A 12,054-nucleotide genomic window follows, 5' to 3' on the forward strand; every position below is an offset into this window, starting at 1 on the left:
TGTGTGGGTCAGAAAGAGAACTGAGAAGATATCTACAGATCTCTTGCATCCTAGACATAAACTGTTTCAACTCTTCCCTCAGGACAGCGCTAAAGGGCATCGCATGCCGAAACAACTAGACACAGGGACAGTTTTTTCCCCTCATGTCATTATTCTACTGAACATTTACTATAATTCTCACAGTGTTGTCTAATGTCTATGTATATTTACCCATGTAGTATGGCTGTAGTATTGTTATTTATCTTTTTTATTTTCTTTACTATCCCCTCTTATTGGGATGATGATGATGATGATGATTCTGTTGCTTTATGTGTACACTGAGAGCTTCTGCACAGGAGACAAATTCCTTGTGTATCTAATCACATTTGGCCAAATAATCAATTCAATTCAATTCAATTCAATTCAATTTGAAGATCTATGCAGAATACACTACTAAAAGGTGAAACATTGTAGGGTATGGGAAGTTTCATTATGAAGTGGATTGTTTTCTAATATATATGCTACTGGAAATTGGGAAAAGTAAAACAAAATGTTAAGAAGACGCAGGAGAGAGTACACTGAATAGCTGCATTCACACAATATTCTGTGCCATTAAGTTTGAAACTCTTTGGTAATGATGATTTGTACCTTACAGTACACTAAGGCTTACATATTGCAACTAGGCAAAATATGACCACATGACCACGGAGACATCCTCGGACAAGCGCTGGCTCTTCGGCTTTGAAACGGAGATGAGCACCGGCCCCTAGAGTTGGAAACGACTAGCACGCATGTGCGGGGGAACCTTTACCTTTACATATATATATATATATATATATATATATATATATATATATATATATATATATATATATATATATATATATATATATATATATGTATGTATATGTATGTATACATATGTATGTATATATATATATGTATATATATATATACACACACATATACATACATATATATATACATATATATATATATATATACACACATACTACACACACACACACACACACACACACACACACACACACACACACACATATATATATATATATATATATATATATATATATATATATATATATATATATATTCTTAATAATTTTAAAAAGACAGAAGCTTAACAGGAATAGATGGATGGACAGGCACAATGAACAGACGAAAGCGACCATCCCAAGGCAAGGAAAATAACCAGCAAACACGTGACCCATCAAAAGAAATACAGCAAACAGAGGATAACACGACTCATAAGAAAAAGAAGATACCGATCATGTAACAACTAGCCGAGAAGACAAGAAATGATCTGAAAACAACCCCAATTGAACAGATATGGGCGAAGCAAGGAAAGAGAGTGTTGCAACACACATACACACCAACAAACAAAGAACGTCCAAATACAGTAAGATCAACTAAATCAGATAGCAGAAAGCAAGGGCGGCATATAAATAAACAAAAAACATTGGGGTGGCTAGTCCAGGGATCAGATAAAGATCAGTGGATAAGCACTGAAAAAGTCATATGTGCAGGTGAATTGGGGTGGGGAGCTGTTTGCAGAAATCACAGAAGGGAGTCAAGAGGGAAACCCAGGCATAGCACAGAATGGCCAATCACAGGCAAGGAGGGTAGAGAAGGAGGACACAGAGAACAAGGAAATACAAATACCAACAGCTATGACATTGGATGAGGAACAGCAAAAGATAACAAGACCAGTTAAGATAGGGAGGAGAAATTAAAAAAAAGGGGGACAGTAAGACCAGATTGCAAGGGAAGCGATGCAAGACAGTCAGAACAATCATGATTGGCTAGAGTAAGGTCCATCACACGGCCAATGAGCAGAGCACGGAACCAAACAGGCTTACCAATGGTTTTTCAAACCTTCAATGCTTTCTCTGATGATGCTGGCAGAGGACCAGCGAAAGCTTAGATTAGGTAGATATACTTTAAACAGTTACTTTTTATTGCTTATTATGATCTTTTAGCAATAAATGACTGTTTTATGCAAAATTTAAAAAACAGGTTGAACACAGTGTGACTTTTCTGACTATTTTACCATACATACTATACCATATACCATATATCTCCCTAATCATTGATCTTTTATACCCTTTCTATGCTTAGTTAATACTATTTACATATTTACATACATGTTTACATATATTTACAGCATAACTTCCATTTCCATTCGTATTTCATATTCTTTCTGATCTCTATCTTACGCTCATTTTGGGGATGAAAGTCTACACTTTCTCTCTTCTAGGCGAGCTTTCTTTGTTCTGACTTTTTCTCCTTGAGTCTAACCAATAATACATCTTATCCCAAACTTTGTAGTACTCTGTTTCATCCTTGTCTTTAATTTCTAAAGTTAGTCTATCCACCTCTGCACATATCATTTTTTTTAAATTAATTTGCTCTCCGCCGGGGTATTTTCGTTTTTCCAGTTCTGGGCATACACCAACCTTGTCGCTGTTATGATATGCAACACTAGATATATCTCTCCTTTGTTAAACTTCCCATCTATCATTCCCAGTAATAACAATTCTGGTTTGAGATCTATCTTCTGTCCCAACATTTCCTCCAACCAAGTCTTTATTAGCCGCCAAAATTCTTTTGCTTGGAAACATGTCCATATTTTGTGTCTTCTTTTTCTTTGATCTTCAGTGTAAGTCTGTCCATTTCTGCACATTCCAGTATTTTCTTGATTATGTTATTTTCAGAAAGCATTTCTTTATTTTTCCAATTCTGTGCAAAAACAATTCTTGCTGCTGTTAATACAAGTACCATTAAATATACATTTTCTTTCTCATATTTTCCTGAAATTATACCTAGTAGAAATAGTTCTGGTTTAAAATCTACATGCTTTCTTAACATTTTTTCTAACCAAGCATGAATTTTTATCCTTTTTTTTTTTTGCTTTGGGGCATGTCCACGAAAGATGATAGTATGTGCCTGGTTTTTGCCTACATTTCCAACAATTACTAGACATATTTTTAAACATTTTTGCTAGTCTGGCTGGTGGTAAGTGCCACCTGTTATGTACTGGGCTTTTGGTACATCACCACGTGCGTTGCTGGAGAACTAACGGTTCTCCAGCAACCCAGACAGGTCGTCTTCGGTCCTGCAATTGGTCAACTTTGGGTGGCAAACATGGGTTCAATCCGATTGGTTGCTTCCAGAGGGTCTGGTTATATATTGTGGCAGGGTGCACCCAAGTCCTCAATACAGTTACAGCTTAATAAAAGAATGAGTTTCTCTGTACTCAGCTGTGTGTCTTCATTCCTGCTCATCAGAGCCCATTACATAATAGTGGCGACGAGGATGGGATCCTGCTTCACCGGCTAAGGGCTGAAGTCACGAGGGGTCAGCATTACTCGCTGAAGGGAAGAGGCATCTTCCCCCCCCACCTCCCTAGGCCAGCTAATAAAGCTACACTAGTGCCCACATGCTCAGAGGACGCATTCTCTGAGCCTAAGAAGCAGGATCCAAGAATGCAGGAATCAAGGAAAAGATGCCGAAGGTCGGCAAACTCTGAGAGTTCGATATTAAACATCCAGAAGATTGGCTGTCTTACCTCTCGCAAGTGGAGAACTATCTACGAGCAAACCAGATTGCAGAGGAAGGCCTAAAAGCTGCAATGTTGTTGTGCTGTGTGGGCCAACGACGTTTGATCTAGCGGAAATCTCTTCGCGCAAATGCCCATTGAAGCAGTATCGTTTGCTGACCTTAAGAAGAAGCTGACCAGGCATTTTCAGCCCAAAATGTCGGAGATGGCATGGCGTTTTAAATTCGACCAACGAGTGCAGCTTCCCAGAGAGACAGCATCAGAGTTTATTGCGGGCCTAAGGCAGGCCGCGTGCCTCTGCAAGTTTTCGAATTTAGAGGAGCATCTGAGAGACCGACTCATCTGTGGCCTGACAGACAGAATCCTGCAGCAGAGATTGTTTGCCAGACCAAATCACACATTTGCCAAAGCACAGGACGAGGTCATGGCTGACAAAGCAGCCGGAGGTGCAGTACAAACAGTGCAGCCCACCAAATCTTCAAAAATAGAAGATTCCGTCCACCATGAGGTCGCCAAATGCAACGGAGAATCATCAGAAGACAAAGAACCCAAAATAAACAAGCTCCAGAGACAGCCAAGCATGCAAAACCACAGCAACCAACAAAGAGAGAACGATTACAAGGCAGTTCTCTTACCTAGATGTAAGGGGTGTGGAAGCAGCCACTCCTGCGCCAATTGCAGATTCTGTTTGGCCACGTGTAGAGCTTGCGGAAGGACCGGCCACATCGCGGTGGTGTGCAGAGCCCGCCAGAGAGACAGGCCACCCAAGCACCAGTTGGAGGAACTGACTAGGAGAGGTACTGGGGCCCAGGGTCCAGTTAGTGTGGGGTTCTTCAGGAGCTGGAGAAGTGTTTGCCGCACCGGGGCTCATCGCCCCCTTAAGCCTAAACTCAAGCTCTCGGTAGAGCTACAAGGAGTTCCATGTAAAATGGAATTGGACTCCGGCTTGGCGGTCTCGATCGTCTCACATGACACATTCAACTTTGTGTGCAGACACAGCAACGAGTGAGCTAAACTAAGGCCCTCAGATATTATTTTAACAGATTTTCAGAATGCTCACATTAAAGTTAAGGGTGAAGCCACCTTATTGGCGAAATTTAAAGGATTTTGGGGGCACCTGGATGTCATAGTAGTAGAGGGCCAAAGAACAAGTCTTATTGGACTTGATTGGTTTGAGACTTTGGGCATTCAAATAACAGGCATTAACCGGACACAGACAACAGACCTCATGACTGTGAGGAATACGTGGATGTTTTCGAGTCAAAACTGGGAACGTACGCTGGGCCACCAATTTCTTTTAAATTAGATCCTAACGTTGTACCGATTAGGGTCAAGCCTCGCAGGGTTCCTTTCGCCTTAAAACACAAAATCAATTCCGAAATCGATAAGTTAGTAGAGCAGAGTGTATTACAGCCTGTTGATGGGGGGGAGTGGGAAACTCCTATTGTCACCCCACTAAACCCCAACGGGGAGGTTCACATTTGCACAGACTACAAATGCACATTAAATAAAGCCCTAAATCAACATGCATACCCGGTCCTGATCGTCAGCCATATTCTAGCCTCTTTGCAAGTGGGAACCATTTTTGCTAAACTTGATTTAGCGCATGCATATCAGCAACTGCCGGTAGATGAGGCCACAGCCGTGGCTCAAACAATAGTAACTCATAGAGGGGCATTCAAAGTCAAACTCTTGCAGTTTGGAGTCAGCGTTGCACCGGATATTTTCCAAGGGATTATGGAACTCACACTTAACGGTATACAGGGTGTCTGTCCTTATTTTGATGATGTTCTCATTGCCGGGGAATCCCCAGAAGTATTGGCCAATAGGCTCAGGGCTGTTTTGCAAAGGCTCCATGATGTGGGCCTCAAATTAAAGAAAAACAAATGTAGTATTGGGGTCTCATCAACGGAATTCTTGGGGTTCCGTATCAATGCTAGTGGAATTCACCCCGCTGATTCAAAAGTAAAGGCCATCAAAATGGCTCCTAGGCCAAAATCAAAAGGAGAGCTGCAAGCATTTTTGGGCCTCCTGAATTTTTATCACACATTTCTATCTCATAAGGCTGCAATAGCAGAGCCCCTCCACAGGCTACTTGATAAAAAAGCCCCTTGGAAATGGACTGACTTACATGAAAAAAGTTTCCAGGATCTCAAGGCCCTTCTTTCAGAAAAGTCCACTGTAACTCATTACGTTGAGTCTAAACCTGTATGTCTTGAATGTGATGCATCTCCCTATGGGGTGGGGGCAGTCTTAAGCCACATTGAGAAGAATGGGAAACAAGTTCCTATTGCATTCTATTCTAGAACCTTATCTGCTGCTGAGCGTAATTATGCGCAAATTGATAAAGAAGCCTTAGCCATAGTGGCTGGAGTCAAGAAATTTCATGATTATTTATATGGGATTTCACTGTCTTCACTGACCACAAACCCCTTTTGGGGCTATTCACAACAGATAAGCAAACTCCCCACATACTATCTCCAAGAATGCTGAGATGGTCTATATTTTGTCTGCATACAAATTTAAGTTAATTCACAAACCTGGGAAAGAAATGGGCCATGCAGATGGCCTCAGCAGACTACCACTGCCACTAATGGATCCTGAGTTTCCCCTCCATGCTGGGGATATTGCTGCTGAAACTGCCACTGATAAAATTCTGAGCAGAGTACTGTCATGGCTATACATGAGCTGGTTAGAAAAAAGTCCAGGCCCTGATTTCCAAAGTTATTTTGTCAGGAGACATGAGTTGTCTGCACACAAGGGCTGCATATTATGGGGCAACAGAGTCATTATCCCCTCATCATTGAGGGACAGAGTCTTACAATCGTTACATGAAGGCCATCCAGGCATTGTACGGATGAAAGCCTTAGCTAGAAGCTACCTTTGGTGGCCTGGCCTGGATAAGGCTGTAGAGGATCAAGTTCATGGTTGCTATACCTGCCAGACGTCTAGGCCTGAAATGCCTCAGGCCCCAGTTCATAGGTGGGAGGAAACACATACTCCCTGGTCCAGGGTTCATATAGACTATGCTGGGCCTTTTCAAGGACAGCTTTTTATGGTAGTAGTGGATAGCCACTCAAAATGGCTGGAAGTAGTTCCAGTCCCGAATATGACTACTGCTAGGACCATCCAGGTGCTGAGAAAACTCTTTGCAACACATGGGTTGCCTGATGTTTTGGTTTCTGATAATGGGGTTCAATTCACTGCTGCTGAGTTTTAGGCTTTTCTTAGAGCTAACCTCATCAGACATGCAACGTCTGCATCTTTTCATCCCTCTTCGAATGGACAAGCTGAACGCATGGTGAAGACAACAAAGGAGGCGCTCAAGCACATTATCACAGGGGACTGGCATCATAGACTGGCAGATTTCTTGCTCTGTCAACATTCTACACCCTGCACAGCTACAAGTAAAAGTCCGGCTGAGCTTTGTTGGGGAAGGTGCTTAATTACTAAACTGGACAGGTTGCATCCAGACAGAGTGGCATCTGAAGCCTCTAGACCAAAACTCCCGAGGGGGCTACAAATAGGTGATTGGGTTTGGGCCAGAAACTATGGGCCTGGAAATTTGTGGGTTCCTGGTCAGGTGACCAAAGCATCCGGACCCCTATCTTACAAAGTGGGGTTGGAGGGAGGGTGACTGGTCAGAAGACACATTGACCAACTTAGGAAGAGGTTTCCAGAATGGTCACTAAGTGGGGACTATGGCACAAGTCCCTCCCGAAATCCTCCAGCTGGCACCCAAGCCAGCCCACACCAGGACCACCAGGGTTTTCCTTTCTCAGTGGAACTTGATTCTGAGGAGGAACATGGCAGCTCAGAAGTGCAACATGGGACCCCTGACCAGGCGAATCAGCCAAATCTCAGCGACCACTGTGCCTACTCTGCAAAACAGTCTGACTCTGGGGTGGGCCAACCTGGAGAGGCCAGCCAGAACATTCCAATTCCCCTGGATGACGGATCACAAGGGGACATGGGTCTACCCAGCCCACTGGGTAAGCTGGTAGACCACAAAGTGACTGGAACTCCAAGGCGTTCCTCCAGACCATGCAAACCCCCAGCATATCTTACAGACTGTATTGTAAAATAAAGTGATGTGTAATGCTATGACATTGTACCACTACCTACAGAAATTGGGGGTAAATTGTAACTGCTGTCAAGCATGTTCATTGAGGCATTGTTTTATCTCTTTGTAGTTATACTGCATTGACAAGCTATTTTAGCTGTTGTTTAATCTCATTGTAGTCCATACTACAAGGCACGTCTGTAAAGGTCGCGTAATGTCATTCTAACTGCTTTGGCTTAACAAGCATTATTATCATTATTATTTAGTATTTTGGTTGTTGGGAGTGATTCATAAGCCTTGACTGTTGTCAAGTTAATAAGGGTATTATAGTCTGATCTTAGGAGGGAGGGGTGTTATGTACTGGGCTTTTGGTACATCACCACGTGCATTGCTGGAGAACTAACAGTTCTCCAGCAACCCGGTCCTGCAATTGGTCAACTTTGGTTGGCAAACATGGGTTCAATCCAATTGGTTGCTTCCAGAGGGTCTGGCTATACATTGTGGCGGGGTGCACCCAAGTCCTCAGTACAGTTACAGCTTAATAAAAGAATGAGTTTCTCTGTACTCAGCTGTGTGTCTTCATTTCTGCTCATCATAGCCCACGACATAATACCACCTATAAAACATTTTATACAGATTTTCTTTATATGCAGCTGCCATTGTTGTTTTATAGTTCCTTTCCCAAAGATTTTGCCAGTGCATATTTTTAAAGTGGTGCAAACCCTATTGAAATGGCAATGAACAAGGTTCTCATGTTCCACTGTCCTATAATATGTTGTTGTGATAAAATACGGAAATGACTTTGGGAGACTGGAGTCCACGGGGCTAGGAAAGCTTAGGAGGTTTTCAAAAGGGGCCCTCCCTAGTTTTACACTGATGAAAAACAGGGTGTGGGGGGAAATAATTTCAATCCTGCAAGACTGATATTAGCCCTTCGAGGTAGTCCAAGAAACACAATCAGGAGCATCAACACTATCTTTATTGTAAGGTTACATTAACACCGGGGTCTTCAAACTTGGCCCTTTTATGACTTGTGGACTTCAACTCCCAGAATTCTTCAGCCAGGCATGCTGGCTGAGGAATTCTGGGAGTTGAAATCCACAAATCATAAAAGGGCCAAGTTTGAAGACCCCTGCAGTAACAGACTCTTGAGAGACTGAAACTACTGACCTCCCTCTTATCACACTGTTGCCATGACTGCAAGTCCTCCTTCTCTCTCCCAAGGTCATTCCCACATACCATCACAGCTGTGTATACTCAGTCAGTAGTTGACTTCCCGCATTGCAGTAGCTGATAGCTTGTGTGACCTTGGTTTTTTAAAGAACTTCCTTTAAGATCATGCTTCCTCGTATATCACAATTTTCAAACCATGATAGCTGTCTCCCTATATACTAAACTGAAGCCAAGCCAGTAACATTATGGCTTTGTGTATGATGTCAACCCTGCCCACTGTGGCTTGTTCAATAAACCATGACTTAATATAAGGTTAAAACAGGAATATCAGACCTGGGCTGCAAAATCTCAGAGGACTGTAGATGGGAACAAAGACGAAAAAAAACCCCTCTGCTATCTTTTATTGGTCAGGTAGATGTTTGCAGGTCAGAACTGGTCACCCCATGTAAGAAATCAATAACATAATATGCTCCATGTAACATATTCTGTTTAATCAACAATTGTTGGAGCAATTACAGAAACAATGGGCCTTTCCACATTCCCTCCCAACTTCAGAATAATTCAGAATAATAAAGGACAAGTATAGAAAGTGGAAAGAGGGGCACATAACTAAGTCAGAATATTATAAATAGCCCATGCCTGTAAAAATGAAGTGAGGAAAGCTAAGGCTCAAAATGAGCTAAGGCTTGCGACCAAAGTCAAAAATAACAAAAAAAGCTTCTTTCAACATGTAAAAAATAAGAAAAAAGTTGAGGAAATGATTGGTCCATTAGTGGGTGAAAGTGGCAAGAAGGTGACAAGCAACAGGGAGAAAGCAGAACTATTTAACTCATTTTTTTGCATCTATCTTTACACAAAGGGAAAAAACAGTCCAACCTATCAAAACCAGTGCCATAAAAAACAGAATAGAAATACAAGTTAACATAGGCAAGAAAGTGGTAAGTGAGCACCTGTCCAGCCTAGACAAGTTCAAATCACCAGGACCAGATGGATTATACCCCTAGGTACTCAAGGAACTGTCAGATGTGATCTCAGAACCACTGAACTATATTTTTCAAAGATCCTGGAGCACTGGGGAACTACCAGAGGACTGGAAAAGAGCTGATGTAGTTCCCATCTTCAAAAAAGGGGGAAAAATGGATCCAGGAAATTACAGACCTATCAGTTTGACCTCAATACCTGGGAAGATTCTGGAAAAGATAATCAAACAACGAATCAGCGAGTACCTAGAGGCAAACAAAGTCATTACTAAAACCCAACATGGGTTTGTCAAAAACAGATCATGCCAGACAAATCTTATTGCATTCTTTGACCAAGTGATAAAATTACTGGATCAGAGGAATGCTGTGGATTTAATTTACTTGGAACTCAGTAAGGAATTTGATAAAGGAGATCACAACTTACTACTTGATAAGATAGAAAAATATGGGTTAGACAGCATCACCACCAGATGGATTCGTAGCTGGCTGACTGGCCATACTGAGTATGTGGTCCTCAATGGAACTGCATCTACATGGAGGGAAGTGTGTAGTAGGGTGCCCCAGAGCTCTGTTCTGGGCCCAGTGCTCTTCAATATCTTCATCAATGATTTGGATAAGGGGATAGATGGGGAACTCATCAAATTTAAAAATGACACTAAGCTGGCAGGAACAGCCAACACTCCAGAAGACAGGCTTAAGATACAGGAGGATCTAGACAGACTTGAACACTGGGTGCTATCTAACACAGGGCTTTTCAACCTTTTCACCCATTGTACACTTTTAGGATATGGCAACATCCGAGTACCACCAGTCGCCTAGCAAGGTGTCAAAAACTTGATGACCAAAAAAAGGAAAAAAATGATAAAGTACAGAGTCCTCGACTTACAACAGTTCACTTAGTGACTGTTCGAAGTTACAATGGCACTGAAAAAAGTGCCCCCCAAGCCACAGCCGAGCAAGACACCTGCCTGCCCGCCTGGCAGCGCTCTTCCTCCTGTCCGAGGTTTTCATTGTTGTGAGCATTTCTGTTGAGGATTGGCAGCGGGGGTGGGGGGGTGTTTGGTTTTTATTCCCCCTCCCCATCTGCTGGGTGGTTGCAGCAGGTTTTGGTCACTTCACATGACCCTGGGACACTGTGATCGTCATAAATATGAATCAGTTGCCAAGCATCTGAATGTAAATCAGAAGACCCTGGAGATGCTGCAGCATTACAGCCGATCGGTGCTTCTGGGCTCAGCAGACGTGCCAGAATCAGTGCTGCTTTCCAGCTGATTGGTGCTTCTTCAGGGCTCAGCAGAATCACCAGGATCAGCCCTGAGGTCCAGCTGGAGCCTGGCGCTTCCACTGAGCCCTGACAGCCCCGAAGAAGCACAGATCAGCTGGAAAGCGGTGCTGATCCTGGGCTTCCACTGAGCCCTGACAGCCCTGCAGGTCCAGCCATCTCTCTCTCAGGCTTGTGCGGTGCTGCCACCGGTTCAGCTCATTCCCCTCCCCCGCTACTTTTCCAGGATGGTCACGTACCGCCTGCCAGGTATCAATGTACCACAGGTGGTACCCGTACCACTGGTTGAAAAGCCCTGATCTAATAAAATGAAATTCAGTGGTGAAAAAAGTAAAGTTCTACATTTAGGCAAGAAAAACCAAATGTATAGGTATAGTATAAGGGGTACCTTGCTCAATAGTAGTAAATGTGAGGGGGATCTCGGAGTCCTAGTGGACAATCACTTCAATATGAGCCAGCAGTGTGCTGCAGCTGCCAAAAAAGCCAACACAGTGCTAGGCTGCATTAACAGAGGGATAGAATCAAGATCACGTGAAGTATTAATACCACTTTACAACAACTTGGTAAGGCCACACCTGGAATACTGCATCCAGTTTTGGTCACCACGATGTAAAAAAAATGTTAAGACTCTAGAAAGAGTCCAGAGAAGAACAACAAAGATGACTAAGGGACTGGAGGCTAAAACATATAGGGAACGGTTGCTGGAATTGGGTATGTGTAGTTTAATGAAGAGAAGGGTGAGGGGTGACATGATAGCAGTGTTCCAATATCCCAGGGGCTGCCACAAAAAAGAGGGAGTCAAGCTATTTTCCAAAGTGACTGAGGGCAAGACAAGAAGCAACGGATGGAAAATAATCAAGGAGAGAAGGAACCTGTTGTGATTCAGGGTCAGCCTGTGGGTTCGGCAGTTGGGTCGGATGACTCAGAGGAGGAGGGGGGTGTTGAAGAGCTTGCTGAGGGTGTTGGAGAGCTTGCTGGTGAGAGCCCTCAGCCAGGC

This window comes from Vipera berus (assembly GCF_964194415.1).
Source record: "Vipera berus genome assembly, chromosome: 3".
In the NCBI taxonomy this organism is placed as follows: Eukaryota; Metazoa; Chordata; class Lepidosauria; order Squamata; family Viperidae; genus Vipera; species Vipera berus.